Source organism: Suricata suricatta, chromosome 4 (genome assembly GCF_006229205.1).
Source record: "Suricata suricatta isolate VVHF042 chromosome 4, meerkat_22Aug2017_6uvM2_HiC, whole genome shotgun sequence".
Lineage (NCBI taxonomy): Eukaryota > Metazoa > Chordata > Mammalia > Carnivora > Herpestidae > Suricata > Suricata suricatta.
Window position 1 is genome coordinate 2,882,565 of NC_043703.1, and position 15,335 is coordinate 2,897,899.

A 15,335-nucleotide genomic window follows, 5' to 3' on the forward strand; every position below is an offset into this window, starting at 1 on the left:
GAGCAGGTGTGAGCGGCCGCAGCGGGACATGGCTGGGCTCCGGCGCGCCAGGCGGCAGGTGGCTGTCCGAGGCGCGGGCACGAGCGAAGCTGGGCACGCGCGCTGGCAGGTGCAGCCCCTGGAGCCGTAGGCTGGGGGGCAGCCCAAGACCCGGCCGCTCAGTGCCCGCACATCCGAAATAAGCCGGGGAGCCTTTTACGAAGGGGCAACGAAAGGGGAGGAGTGTCGTTAGTTCCTCTGGAAGTTTCCTTGGAAAAACTCTAGGGACCGTCATTTTGTAAGGAACCACTGTCTTCTCATGTTAACGGCACACGATCCTCCGGGATCGCGCTCAGAGGCGGGCGGCTCTGCTGCCTCACTGGCCTGGGGGACGGAGGACTCCCTGGGGGCAGCCAGGGCGGGAGTGGGGCTGCGCGCCGGCGGGAGGAATCCTCCCGAGTGATCTGTTCCCCACGCGGGGCGCAAACCCACGGCCGAGGTCAGGGTCGGAGGCTGTGCCAGCCAGGCGCCGCAGGGGCGGCCGGCAAACGCTGTGCTCTCCTGCGGATTCATTCTCCCTTAAGCCCCCCTTCCCTGGGGTCGCGGCCAGCAAACTCCAGCGGAGTAAGACCAACTCATGGCGTGGCCGTGGCGTGGTCGTGGTTGTGGTCGTGGGCGTGGCCGTGGCGTGGCCGTGGCGCTCCATGTGTCTTTCCCCAGAGACTGAGCTGAGGGGGCCTTGGTCCCAGCGCAGCTTCCGGGAGGGGTGGCCCTGGGGGAGTCATGAGATTGTCCCTCGGGGCCACCCCTCCGCGGAAGTGACCCCTGAACAGGATGAGAAGCCTCTGCCTTCAGTGACTGTCTTTCCCTCAGTGTCTCCACATGTCACCCACGTGTCACACAAGTCCAGGCAAACTGGCTTCTGGAGTTTGGGTGAGAAATGAGGGGGCGTCATTCAGGGTCAGATAAGAGCGGCCCCCCCCCACACCCGGGGTCCTACCCCTTCGCGGCCACGGAACGACTTTCCACCTTCCTTTCTGCAAATTTACCCGAAGGTGCTTAGGGTCGGTCCCTGAAGGCAGACCCTCTTTTCTTAATTCTGTAGTGCATGGGGACCAGAATTCCCGAGCCCCGTAAGGAGGACGGGACCCCCACCCCGATGTGAGGAACGCTCTCTCTCTCTCTCTCTCTGGGTTAGACGTCTGTGACACGGCTCCTCTCCCGTCCGAGGACGCTTTCCTCTCTGTCCCCGGGCTCGTCCCTGCGTTGCCGCGGCTGCAGATCTGGGTGCTCCACACGGACCCCCTGTCTCAGCCCCATGGACACGGCGTCCGGCGGGACACCTCATCCGCTCACAGGATCAGAGCGCGTCCCTGCCGAGGCTGCGGTGCTGGTGCCGCCCCCTGCCCACCACCGCGCTGTGCCTGCCCGCCGCCTCCTGCCCGGCAGGATGGCCCCCTCCCGAGATGGCAGTGCCCCACCTTCGGTCCACGTGCGGTGACTCACAGCCCCGCAGGTCTCCACGCGGACGTCTGGCACATGCCTTGAAATCAGCATGATCCAGACAAAGCCCGTGTCGTTTCCCACAGCCCACGCTGCCCACCCGCGGCCCGGGGAGCAGCCCTGCTGCGCACACCTGGCCAAGCAGCTGGGGGCCCGCCGAGTCGCCCCTCCCCATTGGCGCCCAGGCCGCACTCCATCCTCCAGCACATCCTGAGGGTGACAGCACCTTCTCAGCGTCCCTGCACAGATCACGTCCCTCCCCTGAGCTCCTCCCTCAGTCCATCCCCTTCTCTGTGCTCCCGAGGAAGACGCAGACCACGGGGACCAGACCGGCTCGCCGCCCAGGGCTCCGGGCAGAGCTAGAGCAGCGTCCGTGCACCTTTCCACGGGGACCGGGGGCTGAGTCCCCCGCACGCCCGTCCACACCAGCGCGGTCAATATACGAACACATTCACTCCCCCTGAAAGGTTTTGGAGTTACGGAAGCCACGGAGAAAGGGAAAGGAAAGGATAATTATCTAATCATTATTAATTAGTATTTATCCATTGGTGTGAATTAAAGACACACTCACAGAAACGCATCTGAATGTTCACACAGACATGAAGCTTTAAATACAGTCAGTAGCTGATTTACATAATCGATGCAGAAGGACAGATCCTTTATAAGGTAAGAAGGATCACGTGTTCCTTTATAACCCGATGCCCCGGGTCCGGTTCCTGATCCCGCCTGCTGACTGCTCCCATCCGATGCTGCGGGTCCCCGGCCAGTAGTCAGATGGCGTGGGGACCAGGCCCATTCCCGGGGCTCCTGCTCACCCGGAAGCATGCCCTGCCACAGCCCCCTCCCCTAAGCTCTGGAAATGTTCGTAACCGAGGGCCATTGTACAGTTTGTGGACGGGATCCCCACTTGCTTCTCTTTTTTAATGTTTATTTATTTTGAAGGGAGAAAGCCCCAAAGCAAAGGAGGGACACAGAGAGGGAGACACAGAATCCGAAGCAGTTCCAGGCCCTGAGCTGTCAGCACAGAGCCTGACCCGGGGCTCAAACCCACAAACCGTGAGATCATGACCTGAGCTGAAGCCAGACGCTCACCAGACTGAGCCCCCCGGTGCCCCTCCCTACTTGTTTCTTGATAAAGGAGAACACTGATAAGCAGACGGTGAGTAAAAGCACAAGGATCCTCCTTTCGTGAAACCCTTCTGGAACGTGGGGACCTAACGAGAAGCTCTGAGGTCACTATGGCGTCAGAGGCTGACATAAAGAGTGTGCGTCAAGGTCAATGAACGGCTTTCCGGGTCGGATCTCCCACGCTGTGCGTTCCCGCATGCTGCCCGCCTCCTCACACCACACGCTGATCCACCGCAGATCCGGCGCTGTGGCGGGTGCCACACACTTCAGGGGAAGGGAAGTTACACACAAAATAATAAATAATTAACAGGTAACGTAATGTTACCGTGTCTTCCATCAGTTTCTTTTCTCCATCATTTGTAGAAAAACGAGTTAACGAAGAGTGAAGAGGAGAAGGGACAGACTAAGGTTCATGACGAAGGTCCTTCTCCTGTGTGGTGCGGGGTAAATCACGTGCCCTCTCTGGGCCTCGTTTTCTGTACGTGGGGGTTACCTCCTACGTGACTCATGCAGGTTCATTCAGCAAACGTCGTCCACTAGCCACCTGGAATCAGGCACAGGCCCGTCATCGAGCTCATGGATTTTGTCTGGTGTGACAGGCACGAGAGACAGACAGCGTGACCTAGAACGTCGAGATCTGCCCGTGAGGCCCCACCGGGAGACGGAAGCGTTCCCGTGTGCGGAAGCCCCTGCCTGGCCCGGCCACCGTTCCTCCGTGTCCCCTTCCGGTCCCCCGGTGGAGCCCCGCCGCCGTGCCGGCCCTGCGCTGGTTCCCTGGGGGCTGTGACTTGGGCGCCTGGTTGTCTAGAAGCGAAGTCTTCCTCTTCTCCCGGGTGCGGCCGGGCTGTGGCACGTAGAACATGGACAGAGTGACAGAGGTGTCCCTGTGGTGGCCCCACAGCTCTCCTAAGACCCCGCCCTCGCAGGCATGTGCCGGCCACTGGAGGGACTGTGTGGGGCGGGTGCCGGTCAGTCCCAACATGGGAGGGAGCCCGGTCCCCAGGAGCCGTCAGCCGACTGACTCCCCAGCCCAAGCAGGCCGCTCAGAGCGAAGGTGAGGCTTTGCTGGCATCTCACTGCCTCCTGTGGGAGCAGGTGCCCTGAACTGCCCCCCCTCCCCAGCCGGAGGGCCCTTGTCCCGGTCCCCTGGGCCCTCCTCTGAGTTCTGTGCTGTCCCCTGCCTCCAAGTGAAAACCTGAGCAGGGTCAGGAGACCAGCCAAGGACGTCCGGACAGACTGCACAGCCCAGGCCCTGGGTGGCCCAATGGTCGGGGGTCTTGCTGACCCCCCCCCCCACAATAACCCCCAAGTCAAATCTCAGTCGAGACCTCACTGAGGTTGTTAGCACCCCAGCTCCGGCCCCGTCCTGACCGGGTCCCCAGCTCCCCAGGTCTGCGCCCTCCCCACTCTGTGACCCGCCCAGCCTCCCTCTGCCAAGCCCGCCCCGGTGGGTCAGGGCCCCAGGGCATCTTCCTGCCTGATGCTGTGGGCAGGCCTGTGGAGAAGGGGCCTGGCAGCACATCAGCGGCTGGACGGTGTCCCTGGGGCCCGACGGAAAGAACAGACCACGGGGACCCCAGAGGCTGGAGCTGTTCCCTGTGCCCGGAGGAGTCCGGGAGAGACGCACTGCTGCTCCGGGGAAGGTTCCAGAAGGATGGGTTCCAGGGCTGAGAGGGGCATCCGTCCAGGTCCTCCCCGTCGCTCATCGCTCTGGCTCTCTCCCCTCTGCAGCCTGCCCTCTGCCTGAGGCAGGTGCAGTGACAGCCTCCGACTCACCCACACAGTAACTCATGGCCTCCCACCCCCGGCAGGGGGCCGGGAGAGACCCCTCCCTGCTCAGAAAGTCCCAGAAGCTTTTCTAGCACCAAACCTGGAGTCCCGTTTCTCCCTAAGACATCTCCCAGTGAGGCGGGGGGGTGACGCTGCCTGAGAGCCGCCCGCTGGCCCAGGGAGCACCGTGGGGAGGGCTGGCTCACCCCCGAGTCTCGGCCCGCGGTGCGCTGCTCCCCTCTGTGGCCTCTGGGTGCTGAGCCACCCTCCTCCTTCACCCCTTGCCGCCTCTGCTCCTGAAGTTCACCCCCCGCCAGGTTCTAGCAAGGCCTTCTCAGCGGCCTCCTTTGGCGGATGGTTCCCTCTCTCCCGCGGCCTCTCGCGTCCCACAGGCCGGATCTTCCACTCGCTGGTGCCTGCAGGATGCATCCGTTTGGTTTTCCTTCTGCACCTTCGATTCAGCACGAGCAACCTCCTGACCTTGTCTCTCTGAGTCAGGGGGCTAGACCTTGGAGAGCGCGGCCTCCGCCCGCAGCCCCCTGGGCCCTGCCACGGGCAGTCCCTCCTGTCTCGGAGACGTCGCTGGGACCATCCCTCCCTTGCCGGTCCTGCTGGGAGCACACTGCTTAGTGCGTGGGGCTTCCTGCACTGGCTTCTCGCGTGACCGGGCCCCTCTGCCTCGTGGCCAAATGAATCCGTCTGAGCTTGGCTTGGATGGGGTCTCCGCTCCATACAGGACACCTTAGCAGACCCCTTAGTACGGAGATTACGTCCAAATGCGACATTTCAGCGTTCCCGGCTCTGGTGCCTCCATAACGCCTTGTGTGCGAGCTCCCTGTAGCGGGGCCCCTGAGCCCAGCGGACGGGCTTTGCGCATACTTCCGACCCCGCGTCTGCAGGCTCCTGGGTCTCCGGTCCCCTAGCTCTGCCTGGTGACGGCCGGCCCATCCTCAGGGCCCCTCTCCAGTGTCACCTCCACCATGAAGGCTTCCCTGATCCCCTCCCAAACCCGTCACTGGCACACAGCCTTCTTTTGGCTCATATCTGCCTCTGAATCGGGACCTGTTTTACCCCTCTGCTTTGAGAATGAGTGACTGTCCCACCGGCCAGGATCCCCATGGATTGTCAGCAGGTGGAAAATGGACTCAAAATAATGTTATGATGGCCAGCGCGGTGGTAACTGTGCATAATCCTTCTAGAAATGTGCCAACGCCCCAGAAGAGAAGGCTGGAGGGGGTGCCCTGTGGTTGCTAAGGAGCAAACAGCTTTAGGGGCGCTGAAGTCCGGGGGGGCGGCGGCGCCTCACTGATGCAGGCGTTTGCCCAGATCCTGCAGGGTTCCGTGAAGAATGTGTTTGGGGCTTCGAAGTCATTGTCTGCGGGGTTGCGGGTTGGTGTGAAAGGCAGCATGCGGGGGACTGGCTTTGGACTTTGATGAGTGACTGTGGTGGCCCCTTTGGGGAACCTCGCTGTCCGTTCTGTGTGCTTCGGCCGGTCTGGGGGCCTGGCTCCCTTCCTCGGGCTCTCGGACTGAACAAAGCAGCTCCAGAGGAGCCTCCGAGGTGCCCCTTGGAGATCGGACCCTCCGACGCCGTGGCTCCTGGAGAAACCCTCACCTCCGCCCCCCGTTCCCCGGAAGTTGGGGTGTGCCCGTGCTGCACGCGTGCATTTATTCTGGACATGCGAGGACGTGACAAGAAACACGGGAAGCAGTTTAAGTCCGAGCAGGTGCACCAAGGCCAGGAGCCCCCACCCCCACACCTCCTACCTCAAGGCCAGGAGCCCCCACCCCCACACCTCCTACCTCAAGGCCAGGAGCCCCCACCCCCACACCTCCTACCTCAAGGCCAGGAGCCCCCACCCTCACACCTCCTACCCCAAGGCCAGGAGCCCCCACAGATACAAAGGTGCCCTCCTCCCAGCAGGGCGGATCTCAGAGTCCCCTGCTGCCTGGAAGGTGGGCCTGGGGGTCGTGAAAGCAAACACGGGCGGGCAGCCGTTGCTGTCTGAGTCACTAGTTTCCTGCCTAGGTGTTTGCACGGAGACTCCCGCCCCTGCCTCCACACTTCACATGTGCCTCTCCTGTTTCTCTTCTCTTTAACATGTGCCCTCCTGACAGCACCAGACGTGTTACCCATCCTTCCTACCGGCGTGCACGTGACTCGGGCCGGTGCCGTCTGCTCGGTCCCCTCCAAACTGTCCGGGTCCTGGGAAAGTGCCTGGCAGACAGTAGGCGGTCTGCCTGGCCTTTGGGCTTCCTTGACCCTGAAGAAGCGGGACATTCCTTGTCTGCTGTTAACTCGGATCTTGCATCTGGAAGGGGCCCCAGACGGATGGGGCTGAGCCCAGGCCCTCCTGAGAGCAGAGCTCCCCCGGGAAGCTCCCAGCAGGCCATCCGCCTCTCCCTCTCCTTGACTTAGTCTTGTGTTGCTGACTTGCAACGGTACAGAGCCAGGGCCCCTGCTCGAGATTAGACACACATTTCTAAGAGAACGCGGATTCCGGCTTGGAAGATGGACAGAACCTCAGACCGCAGCTATCAGTGGGCCCCGAGTTCTCGGGTCCTGAAGCAGGCTCTGTCTCCGGACGGACTGTCAGAGGAGACACATTTCCTCACGAAACTAGTTCAGTTCCGGACTCCTGCTCTCCTGGCTGTGGGTGTGCGAGCACACACTCAACACACATGCACACTCACGCTCACACGTGTGTGCACACGTACACTCACACACCCATACTCACAGGCGCACGCACACTCACACACATGCACATGCGTGCGCACGCACGCACACATGCACACACACTCATGCACACCCACCCACACAGATGCACACTCACACGCGCACACACACTCACTCACGATATTCAGGAGGGACATACTGCAGACGTATCTTCAAGGAGCAAGGCCACACCGATGGCCACCTTCACGGAACCCAAAACTCCTTGCACTGAATCCTGACCTTCACTGATCTCTTGAATTTTTATAAATAAATGCTAAGTAGGAACATAAAGTAGCTTGATTTTATTTTCGATGAATCAGCTGATTCCTTTATGAGTTTACTTATTTATATTTGTATTGACTTCCTCGTGATAAGTTGTCGGGTAATCTGCCCCTTGGTAGATAAAGTTAATTGCCTTCATTAGACATTACCAATTGTCCCTACATTTTGTGTTGAATACGCTTGAATTTATAGGAAACAAACGGGCTTCTTAAAATCCTGAAGAAATATGTTTATTTAACATAATCCAAGAAGCTCATGGATATAGTCCAGATTATAATGGAAAACTGAAAAGGAAGCTTTGAACTAAAATGTCCATAAAACCAAAGAAGTAACTATGACTTAATTCTATTATTTTGGTCTCAGTTATATTCACCATATGTATTTACTCAGAAAATGAATCTTGATATTAGTGAATATGTTAAATACCACTATGATTCTTCAATTAAACTGTTTTTAATGTTTAGTTTTCTTTTTGAGAGAGACAGAGCATGAGTGGGGGAGGGGCAGAGAGAGAGGGAGACACAGAATCCGAAGCAGCTCCAGGTCCTGAGCTGTCAGCACAGAGCCCGATGCGGGGCTCGAACCCACGAACTGTGAGGTCAGGACCAGAGCAGAAGTTGGACACTTAATGGATTGAGACCCCCAGGCGCCCCAAGGATTCCTTAATTTTTAAAAATGAAATTCAGAGTTGCAAATCAGGACACAGGGTCCTACGTCGGAACCTGAACCCCACTGAACACTCTTGCGCCCTCCAGCTTTGGACTCTAGGCCACCAGGATTCTCCAGAACACAGAAATCCAAACAAGTGGCTCAGAGCAGGTGAGTTGTTTTCTCAGCCCGGTGGGGGGTGGGGGAGGGGCAGGAAGAGGAAGGAGGTTCTGGATGGGGGTGAGGGAGGGAGGGGGAAGGGCAGGGATGATTTGTGGCACAACACAGGACTCCCCAGATCAGCTGGGCACAGTCTTTGGGCGGAAGGAGCCATGACATTGAAGGCCCCATGAAGGTGTGCGTCCATATGCTGGGACCAGCGGATGGGGGGCACTGGAACCCTTGAACTCGGAGCCACTGTGCCCAGAACGGGGGAGGGGGGTGGGGGGGCAGGGAACCGGTGCCTGTGCAGCCCCCAGCCCGCCTGCAGGCATTCCTGAATCCGGGGAAAACACTTTAATTAATATGTAAAACAGCAGTGGGAAGAAAAGCGAGGTTAATTTGCAAACCACAGCACTCCCGGCAGCTCAGGCTGGGAAAGCCGGGGACACTTACCAGGGCTCTGGTTTAAAGGCACAGAGGTGCTCTTGTGTGTGAGCGGCTTCTAGGGCCTTCCAGAGCCCTTTGATCCGCCCCCCACCGCGGTGCTCTGCTTTCTGCGCTGCAAAACAGAGCCTTTGGCAGGCAGGCTGTTGTTTCCAGTTTGTGATGATGCACCCTCCACTCTCAGAACCGACCCTGGGGGGCCCAGGGCCTGGGGGGGGTGCTGGCAGGCTGCTGTTTGGGACAGGCTGAAAGCAGCTGAGAGCAGGTGTAGACAGGGGTGGGGGGGAGCTGCTGGCTCCTTCTCTCCCGCTTCCTTTGTTCCCGCTGCCTGCCTGCCACCTTCGGAATGTGGGGGGCAGGGTCTCGCTGCTCTTGGGGCTCCCTCTGTGCTTCTTGCCCTTTGAGATGGGCTCTTGTCAAACCTGACCAGGCACGCTGATCCATTCTCACTGTGCGGGACAGGGACCGGCCCCTGGTGGAGACCAGTATCCTCCAAGGGGACTGGAGGAAAGAAACAGGACTGAGAAGCCTTCCCTAGATTGGACTCAAGCAGCGTCATTCCGAGCCGGAGCCATTAACCCAGAAGTCGTGCCAGAGAGTGACTGACTCACGCCCTCTCTGTGGCCCAGATCTCCTGGCCGGTCCCCCAGCAGGTCCTTAGACCCCCTGTGGGGGGGCTTGCTGTGTCCCTCCCACCTCGAGGCACCTGCCCAGGCCTGGCCACGAAGCACCGAAACACCAGGAGCCTCTCCAAAGCCAGAGAACGATGTGTGTGTGGGTCACTCCTTTAAACTTCTCCCAGGAGGAAAAGCGTGTTTGCACACACGCAAAGTTTGCACGCCTTTTCAGGATTCTCGCACACCTGGCCCCACTTGGGTCTGCTGTAGACTCTGCCCCTCGCTGTGTTGTGCCCTACGGTGTCTAGGTGTCTAGTTCCCAGGCGCCTGGCACGGCACCGACCCACTCATCACGTGGCGGGGTGTCTTTCCGCCTTCCGGGGGGCTGCAGGAGGACAGGCAGGGCCCTGGGAGTTCACTCTGGGGTTTTTGGAACCACCCTTCCAGCTCAGGGTCCTCACTTGACTCAGCAGCTGCAGTCACAGCGCCCATCTCCCTCCGCGTCCTGTGTCTGAACCCCCAACGCAGTGGCGGCCCCCAATTTCCACAGGGAGGGCGCCTGTTTCGAAGCTGAGTGTGTAAAGTGCAGTGTTCGAACTTCATTAACACGTGGGGGAGCGGGTTGGGGGGTTGGTGGAGCGGATCAGGGCAGGAGCTCCAGGCGCGTCCCGGCCCTGCCAAGGCCTCTTCCCGGAGGCGCTGCTGGCTCCGGGGACGCGGGCTGGGCGAGCGGACGGAAGTCTCTGCAGAGATGGGGCGTGAGTCTGTGCAAAGAGCCTGGATTCGGAAGACGGGATCCTAGCTCACTTCTGCCCCAGGCCACCTGATTTCCCTCTCCGTCTCTCTCTCTCTCACGCTGCTGCTCCCGTGAACTTCCCATTTTCGAGGATGCTGGCTCATAGGTTGCCCACCCACCCCCATCATTGCTTTGTACTCACTCAGCTTGTGAGCACGTCCGCTGGTCCCAGCAGGCTCCACGTCTGGCCCACGGTGGTCCCTGAGGACCGCTGAGTCCCCATCTACTCACTCACTTTCCGGTGGAGCCAGGCCACTGGGAGCAGCTCAGCAGCCTTCTGGGTTGGCCCTTCAGGACTGTGACCTCGGGGCAGGGCTTGAAGCCCATGACCACATCCTGCTTCTCCAGGAACACCACCAGACCGGCTGCCATGTGAGCGAGCAGGACTTCTGTCCTCTGGTCCCTTCACTCTGGTCTCCGGGAGTCTCTCTGGGGCCGTTGCTCCCCCGCTGATCACAGATCGGCACATTGAGGATGCATCTCATTCCAGCCCCCCTTCAAACACTTCTATCATTTCCTCTTTGCTAGAGTCTTATGTCATTTCTTTTCTTTTTTCATGTTTATTTATTTATTTTGAGTGTGTGGGAGGGGCCGAGAGAGAGACACAGAGAGAGCGAGAGACAGAGAGAGAGAGAGAGAGAAAGAAAGGGCCCGATAGAGAAAGAAAGAGAGAAAGAATCCTAAGCAGGCTCTGCACTGTTAGCACAGAGCCCAATCCGGGGCTCGAACCCACAAAGTGTAAGAACATGCCCTAGTCTGAAATCAAGAACTGGACACTCAACCGACTGAGCCCCCAGGTGCCCCTAAAGTTTTATGTTATTTCAATGATGGGATCATCTGAGGCCCAGTCCTGCCCGATTCCCTGTGGCCTGGGCTCCTTGATGGCCTCCTGGTGAGCAGAGCAGGGGCCGGGGAGGGGCAGAGAGAGGGGGAGACACAGAACCCGCAGCGAGTGCTCCACTGTCAGCACAGAGCCCGACATGGGGCTCGAACTCACGAACCGTGAGATCATGATTTGAGCCGAAGTCAGACATTTAACAGACTGAGACCCCCCGGGTGCCCCTGTTTTTCTTCTCTTTTTTAAAAATTTTATAGAGACAGCACTAGCGGGAGGGGGGAGAAAAGGAGAGACGGAGAAGCTCAAGCAGACCCCACACTCAGCAGGGGCCCAACTGGGGTCTGCTCAGGCCCCAGGACCCTGGCATCATGACTTGAGCTGAAATCAAGGGTCAGACACTCAACCAACTGAGCCACCCAAGCGTCTCTTGTTTTTATTATAATCACAATCTACACACACACACTCACACACACACACACTCACACACACACACACTCACACACACACTCACAAATGAGGAATTCATTGGCTCATGAAACTAAAGTTCCATGGATAGTTCTGGAGCAGCAGGTTTTCAGACAGCGAGTAGGACACCCCTCCCCAGACCTTCTAAGTCAGTGAACCTGGTGGCCAGGAGCGGGCACTCCCCACGAGGTCCCCAGTGAGCCGAGGGAACTGCTCCCGGGACCCCGCATGGGACGGGCGCATTGGAGGCAGGCCACCTGCCCCGCGGCCGGTGACGCTCCTCCGGTAACCGCTCCGTCCTCTTCGCCTCCCACGCCTTGCCCCGTGGCGTCGAAGTCCTGACCCAGTAACTCCAGGCGGTCCCGGCCCTGCGGCCCCTTCAGAATTCATAATTTCAGGAAGAGATTTCTCCGGATCCACATGACATTTCCCAGAATGACACCTGGCTCCCCGGGGGTCACATGCTCATCCTGGGACCCGTCCCGGGGGCCCCTTGTGGGGTAAGCTGGTTCTGCAGCGTGGCCACAAGTCGATGCCGAGGGGACAGCTTCCTTCCAGGCTCACGTCCGCCCGCCTCCAGAGGCCTGTTTACGGGAAGTAGTGTGGGGCGAACACAGTGGGGTAAGTGCCCACCATACTGAGCTGGGCAAGGTACTCGGTCCCTCCTGGCTGCATTTTACTTCTCCAGGTAACTGGTTCCATAATACCTACATTTCAAGATTGTTTGTGGGGAATAGAAATATCATGTACTTGGTGCGCCTGGGGGGCTCACTCGGTTAAGCGTCCGACTTCAGCTCAGGTCATGATCTCACGGTTCATGGGTTCGAGCCCCGCGTTGGGCTCGGTGCTGACAGCTCGGAGCCTGGAGTCTGCTTCAGATTCTGTGTCTCCCTCTCTCTCTGCCCCTCCCCTGCTCGTGCTCTGTCTCCCCCTGTCTCTCAAAAATAAGTAAACATTTAAGAAATTTTTAGAAATACCACGTGCTTAAATACCACACTGCTTGCCACATAAAATACATGGAATAAAGGATAGTTAGATGTTAACGGAAATTTGCTTTGTCCTGGACGCCCCCCACCCCAGGAAAGGAGGTCCATGGATGCCTGGTCCCAGCAGGGGTGCGGGAGGGGGCAGGCAAGAAACACCCCTGTCCTCGGCCGCCCCCATCTCTTGCTCCTGGAGCGATGAGCAGACCCTCTGCCCAACCGTGCGGGAGGGCGGGGTTCTCCCCAGGAGCAGGACCCACTATCCAGTTAGCCCCTGTCAGGTATCTGGGTCCCTTCGGCCAGAGATGCGGGGGTCACAAAGGGGCTGCAGCCTGCTGCTAAGGTCCATTTTTGTGCCAGTTTTTCTTGCAGAAGCCTCTCCAGGCCTTCGGATGTTCCCAGGCGTCCAAGGCCGCTGGGAGGCGAGACCGGCCCTCCTGTGGTAGCTGATCCTGCAGCTCTCCAACTCTTTCCTGCAGACCTCCTGGCCGAGCTCCACCTCCGGGAGCGCCTCCATGGGCTTAGACTCTGGTCAGTAGGGCACCCACGTGCGGGGCGAAGGGATGTGTCCCCCACCTCCCCATGCCCTTGGCTTCCAGGTTGCAGACTCCCCTCTGTCCTGGACAGCAGCCTGGGAGAGGGCAGAGGTGGTACCTGCTGCTTCCTGAGCACTTACCACGTGCCAGCGCTGAGCCCCTGCAACGCCGACGAGGTGGGTGCTGTTTCAGACAAGGAAGCTAAGGTTTGGTGAGGAAGCCGCCTCCTCAGTGAAACCCACCTAGCAAGGGGCAGGTCAGAGCTGGGGACCCAGGCGCTCCCTCTGGGTGGCGCCGGGCTGGGTCTGTGAATACTGACCTAGTCCCCCGGAGCTGAGGCTTCAGCCCTGGGCCGGGTCTCTCTCTCTCTCTCATGCAGACCTTGGAACATGAAGTTGTTGATGTTTTGTTGCTCTGAATTGGAAGCATAAATCCCCTCTCCCTCCAATATTCCACAGGGGTTTCCGGCCGGCCCCGAGGACTCACTGCATGGCCGTTGTCACGGGTGACTTTCTCAGATCCCGGCTCCCGGCCCAGGGCCATCGCCCTGATTCACCACCCTCAGGAGATGCCTTGTTAGCGCAGAGGCAACCTCAGGGGATCACCTGTTGGTCCACCTCTGATTCTAAGCACCAAACTAACTTTAGAAGTTGGACAGGGGAAGGCCGACCCCTTCCGTTCTCCTTGGGAGTGAAGGCGGGCAGCTCGGTGGGGGTCCCTGCTTCACCCCTGCCCCGTCCCTGCTCCCATCAGACTGCAGGTGCGCTTGCCTGGATGGGGCGTCCTGCCGCATGCTACGGGGAAGCACGTAACACAGAAGAGCCTGGAGATGTCCCCGCGGGCTTCAAACCTGGGAGACTGGCCATGGCCACCGAAATCCGTCAGGAAGCTTAGCCAACCACTTCCTTTCCTGGCAGACGTATTTATGTGCTGAGTTCCGTGTTGACGCTTCAGAAAAGTTTTTTAAAAAGTCACAGTTTGGGGGGCCCTACATATTTTATGTTCTCCCTGAAACTCTGTTCTGGCTCCAGGGACGGCTCTGATCCAAGTGAATGAGCAAACAAGTGATCTGATCCTGATGGAATCCAACATTTGAGAATAAAAATGACAATCCATACGCAATCGGATTTCCATCTGGGGACAGTCTGAGCTTCTTGAAGTTGGGGGACTCCTTGGAAAACACTGGCTCTGTGTGGAAAAAGTAAATCACAAAGTTTTGGGTTTCTGACCCCACGATGGAGGCAGCCCGTTACCCGCCTGGGAAGGCTCCGGACCGCCCAGTGCCTGCATGTCCTGTGGTCAGGCCCTGCGTGGGCCTGACGGTCCGGTGAGTGACAGCTGACCAGCCACCACTCGGCTGGATGCCCTCGGGGCTGCGGGGGGGCGGGGAGGGGGGACCATGCACGCTGTGGCTGTGAACCACCTTGGGAGACCGTCTCGTTTGGCCACCTGTCTCCCTTCCTTCTTTACCCTTTCCCCTTTCCTTTTTCGGGAAGCATCTCCGAGGAGGGGAGAGAGCCCATTGCCGCTTGACGGGGAGTTGAATTTAAGGACGGACCAGCGGAAGTCTTGTGATTGAATCTTGCCGATTAATGAAAGTCCATATAAATCAAGGCTCACACGGCTCCTTTATGAATAAAATATCAGACCTGGAGGCGGAAGGAAGTGCTACATTTTACTACCTTCACACATCTGCAGGTTTCCTGTCGCAAGGCTACCGGCACCGCAAAGAGCAGGCATTGCCTTCTGGGGTGCTGTTCTTCTCAGATCAAGAGGATGTTCCTTTTTTTCCCTGCGAAGAGTCTCTTTTCTCTGATAAACACCTGACTCCGCGTTTTTTGCGGATTTACAAGCCTCCTCAGGCGTATTCAGGATCAGGGCTCGGCTGAGGGCCGGCGCCATCTCGTAGGAAGGTGCTCTGTGCTTTACCACGGTGATGGCTTACTCCTCTGTCGTCGGGTCGGGCACGTGATCACTAGAAGGACCGCGGTGGGACCCTTGCAGCAGCTGACCAGACCCACGGGGACCCCGCCGGGCCACGCACCACGGCCGGGCTTCATAAACAAAGGGAGGAAGGAGACGCCGAGTGTGAGGTCTGGGCCGCGGCGGCGGTAGTGATCGTGAACTCTGGAAAGTCCAACACGTTAACGCTGTCCCTGACCTAGTTTGACGGTTACTCAGGATGCGATGTGCCGTCAGGGGATTTTTCTTTTAAACTGTCTTAACGTGTCCGAGCAGAGCCTCCCGTGTGGCCTTCTGCACGGCTTTGCCGTTCTCAGCTGTTCTTGGGGCTGAAAAAAAGTCCTGCTGTAACAAGATCAACGTGTTTCTCCCACAGAGACATAGATTTAATACGTCACCAGGACAGAGACGTAGAAATACCTAAACTGACAACACTGATGATTATCTGACCGAGAGATCTTCAGGTAGATAAAACACAGCTCCCCGCAGGGTCGGTCAGAGTGTGT